This window comes from Rana temporaria, chromosome 13 (assembly GCF_905171775.1).
Source record: "Rana temporaria chromosome 13, aRanTem1.1, whole genome shotgun sequence".
In the NCBI taxonomy this organism is placed as follows: Eukaryota; Metazoa; Chordata; class Amphibia; order Anura; family Ranidae; genus Rana; species Rana temporaria.
This window is the reverse complement of record NC_053501.1, coordinates 5,499,965-5,504,751: the sequence shown is the minus strand read 5'-3', so window position 1 is coordinate 5,504,751 and position 4,787 is coordinate 5,499,965. Positions and strand designations below refer to the sequence as shown.

The 4,787-nt window shown below is 44.6% G+C and overlaps 1 long non-coding RNA gene across 1 annotated transcript; it reads right to left on the bottom strand.

Annotated features, from left to right (window-relative positions):
* Window positions 1-896: 896 nt before the first annotated feature.
* On the bottom strand, window positions 897-2,362 carry LOC120920485. The gene is made up of 2 exons (XR_005744726.1): window positions 1,937-2,362; window positions 897-1,388 (listed from the first exon to the last, which is right to left on the bottom strand). It is a non-coding gene; the product is annotated as an uncharacterized LOC120920485 (long non-coding RNA).
* Window positions 2,363-4,787: the final 2,425 nt, after the last annotated feature.

Genomic DNA, 4,787 nt, shown 5'->3' with positions numbered 1-4,787 from the left:
ATAGATATATAGATAGATAGATAGATATATACCATATTTATCGGGGTATTGCACACCTCTAAACTTGACCCGGATTCCTGTGAAAAAAATATTTTTTGTACTTACAGTTTTGGTGTCTTCCGCGGCGTCCATCAGCGGCCTCGTCGGGACCGGCGTCCGTCTGCGGCTTTGGGTGTCCTCTTCGTCGGGTCCGGCGTCCTTCTGCGGCGTCCTCGCGTGCTCCCTGCTCGTTTCCCGCGCCGAGTTTGAATACTGCGCCGACATATACCGAACGCAGTACACACGTGTATCGTCGGGCAGGCTCGGCTACTCTCGTGGTGACGTCCTGTACGTCCAGGACGTCAACGCGAGAGGCGCCGAAACTGCCCGAAGATACACGAGTGTACTGCGCTCGGTATATGCCGGCGCAGTATTCAAATTCAGCGCGGGAAAGCGGGTATTGTTGTATACCGCGCACCCGCGATTTTGCCCTGATTTTCAGGGCAAAATAGTGCGCGGTATACGTTGATAAATACGGTATCTATATATATATATATATATATATATAGATATATATATATATATCTATATATATATATATATATATATATATATATAATAAAACAAATTTTAATTTGTTTTAATAAACATACAATATTAAAACACATAAGGACCTCTAGAGGTCCCTATCAGAGGCAACAAATCACACATTTACATATTAACATATTATATGGATCATCTGATATTCATCATATCCAATCCATCAGACGATCCATATAATATGTTAATATGTAAATGTGTGATTTGTTGACTATGATAGGGACCTTTGTTGACTATGAGAGGTCCTTATGAGTAGAAAAAGGAATTTACCCCACGGGGCTTTGGACAGCAAAGGTATAAAAGTGTAACAAATGTAATATAATAAAACATGGTTTATTTTATGGTTGTCAATAACATACATTTTAAATGCAATAACAATTAAAAGAAAACCCTTTACGGATCTGGTGATACAATACATATTCCACAATATTGGACAAATGTTTACAACATTGCTTTATGCTGTGTGATGTGCGTTCCCCGACGCGTTTCGACCTCTAAGTGGTCTCTTCAGGGGGATGGTTGATTCTACAAAAATATACATAACATAAATTTGCGATCAAAAAAGTATAAATATAAATCACATAAATTGACCCAAGAATAAGGTTTACCGTTGACGAATGAAGTGGGTTTTGTAATGACCAGAGGTCTGCAGAGCCGTTAGAAAATCCGAAGGGAGCGCCACCCACAACCCCATGGGGGAGAGAGGGAAACCAAAACAGACCCCAGGGGGGTTGCAAGGAGCCGCACAGTGGACGCCCTCCGAGGATCAGGGGAGCCGGTGCCTGCAGAGTGCCCCCAATGGGTTAGCCCTGTGTAATTGAAGAGAATTAGAAATATTAAATCATAGCATATTGTGCTAAAGTGTAGGATTATCTGTGGGTAAGGCATGTATATAAAAAAGAGGGACTGGCAGCAGGTTTATAATCTTATCTGAGAAAAAAAAGAAAAAAAACATTTTTTCCTTTTTTCTTCTTTATTGAATTAGATCTACTCATTGATGACCCGAAGGGGTAACTAGTCAATGAATAATGGTCAGGAATTGATGTGTATATTAAGGTACTTAATATAAAAATAGTATAAGAGTGCTCCATTGGCAGACAAAAGTGATTAAGAGACTTTATTAGTCTGGTAAAGAGTGCGTGTCCATGGGTGGGGATGTGTGAGACACATTACAATGTGTATGTTATGTGGACCATCAAAGAATATGTGGATACATATGGTGATAGTAAAAATGTTGGAAATATATGAAAATAAAAATAAATAAATAAATAAACAAGAAAACAAAAAAACAAAAAGAAGGGGGGAGTGAAAGTTGAAAAATCAACATAGGAGTGTACTAATAAAAGGGTGCCGTTACCTGATAAGGGATTGAATGGATATGAGTAGGTAAATTGTGGGCTTGTAGAGCTTGTTGTTGAGTATTCAGATCTAGGCTGCAGACAGTGCAGGGAAGACCCAGGCTTCCAATGTTGGAGGAGATAAAAGGAATGAACTGCTGTCAATGCTCAGCTGCCTGGAATCAAGACTTGACTCACAGGCAGACTGTCTTTTATATGCCAGTGGGCGTGGCCATGAATGGGGGCTTAACACTGCTGTCCATGCTCAGCTGCCTGGAATCAAGACTTGACTCACAGGCAGACTATCTTTTTTATGCCAGTGGGCGTGGCCATGAGTGGGGGCTAAACACATGCTGGCTCCAGGCTTCCCCATAGATCACGGAGATGACGTAAGGGCCGCTGCACTAGCGGCCCTGGTGCGGCTCCCTCGGCGCTCCGGAAGGTCGGGGGACCCCGACCACTGTCGTCACCCCCGTCGCAAGCTGCATGGCGTCGTGACGAGCCGCGCACGCCGGCGCCTCATGCGCGCGCAGCCCGCCACGGCCATACGGGGATGATCGCAGAACGCCGCCGGCAAGGCAAAGCCCAGTGGGCGGTCGAGAACCCCCGGCCGCACCTGAGCAGAAAAAGGGGGGGTGGGAATGTGGAACACTCCACCGCCCCCCACCACCTTGTCGGGAACCCCCATGGGACCGCGGAAACCCCCCCCCCCACCCGGGGGCACAGAGGGGCCTCCCCGGATGACCGGCTACAATAAAAACTGGTTGCAAACATGGCAATAATGCACATGATGGTGTAGAACGGTGTCATAAAATGCATGTGAACTATACATCAAAAATATTTACATGAGCTGTGTGCTAATTCCATATCATGAAAACCCATGCGTGTGTGTGATCCCCAGCAGATACCCCTGTGGGTGTCTGAGCAGAAATGCAATTCAGAAGTACGTGGTAGATGCTTGCTGATGCGTGGGGAGAAGAGAGAAGAAAGGAATCATTCACTCTAGTCCCACAAATAATGGGTGTCTTATCTATGGTGAGAAACACCCATAAGTAATCCTTGAATAAATGTCAAGGTGCAAGTGGGGATGCAGGGGTTTAATGACAGGGCGGAAAAAACGCACAGTTCAAGTCAAGTCTCAATGTGTCAAGGGGAACGGGTGTTTATCCACCCAAAAAAATTTTTGTTGGCTGAGGAAAGACACATAAGCGAAGAGACAAGAATGCTGCGAACCCCAAGATTGAATCGTGTAGAAAAAGGAATTTACCCCACGGGGCTTTGGACAGCAAAGGTATAAAAGTGTAACAAATGTAATATAATAAAACATGGTTTATTTTATGGTTGTCAATAACATACATTTTAAATGCAATAACAATTAAAAGAAAACCCTTTACGGATCTGGTGATACAATACATATTCCACAATATTGGACAAATGTTTACAACATTGCTTTATGCTGTGTGATGTGCGTTCCCCGACGCGTTTCGACCTCTAAGTGGTCTCTTCAGGGGGATGGTTGATGAGAGGTCCTTATGTGTTTTAATATTGTATATTTTTTTTAAATAATTAATATAAATATATATAAACATTTTTTTTTTTATTTACATTTTTTGTAGTGGTATTGTACTAAGGTCCTGCAAAAGCTCCAGAAGAAGCCGCGATTGTGGTGAAACGTGTAGAGGCAATCATTCTTTTGTATCGTGACCACAGGGCTCTATTTAACCCCCCCCCCCCTTTATTTTTAGAATTATTTCTCTTATAATTATCTTTATGTAATAAAATGTATATCTTTTGTAATTCTAAAGTTTATTGATTTATTTATTTATTTTTGCACCTCTAAACTTAAATTTTTGCTCTCTGGGTATTTTCTGTAATATAAAAAAATTATGTTACACCGAGTAAATAGATCAGCCTTTCTCAACCAGTGTGCCGCGGCACACTGGTGTGCCGTCAGAGGTTCTCAGGTGTGCCGCGGGGGTCAGTGGAGAGAAGGCTGTCAGATGAGCTCTCCTGCCGAACTGTGAGAAGCTCTGTCGGCTTAAAGCGGTCCTCCACCCTAAAGTGGAGTCCCGCTGATCGGAACCCTCCCCCCCTCCGGTGTCACATTTGACACCTTTCAGGGGGGAGGGGGGTGCAGACACCTGTCTAAAGACAGGTATTTGCACCCACTTCCGGCCACACGCTACGGGCGAAAGACGGGCATTCCGTCACATCCCGTCTGTCGCCCGTTGTGTGCTGGGAACACTCGGCTCCCAGCACACAGCGTGTGAGCCAATCGGCGGGCGCAGCGCGACTCGCGCATGCGCCGTAGGGAACCGGGCAGTGAAGCCGCAGCGCTTCACTTCCTGGTTCCCTCACCGTGGATGGAGGGGGGAGCAGCAGGGTGACGAGCGATCGGCTCATCCTCTGCTGCGATCACCGCTGGACTCCAGGACAGGTAAGTGTCCTTATATTAAAAGTCAGCAGCTGCAGTATTTGTAGCTGCTAGCTTTTAATATATTGTTTTAGTGGCACATCCGCTTTAAAAAATGAAAGTGAAGTGCAGAGGAGTGTGTTGTGCTCTCTGCTTCCCCCTAGAGTGCAGTACCCGGCTAAAGAGAAATCTGAAAAGGTACTGAGCTAGAAGCTACATTATTTTTTTAAAAAATGGCTTTATACATTTGTCTGTGTGTGTGTGCACATGTGACTGTGTGTGTGTGTGTGTGCACATGTGACTGTGTGTGTGTGTGCACATGTGACTGTCTGTATGTGTGTGTGCACATGTCTCTGTGTATGTGTGTGTGTGTGCACATGTGACTGTCTGTCTGTATGTATGTGTGTGTGTGTGTGCACATGTGACTGTCTGTATGTGTGTGTGCACATGTCACTGTG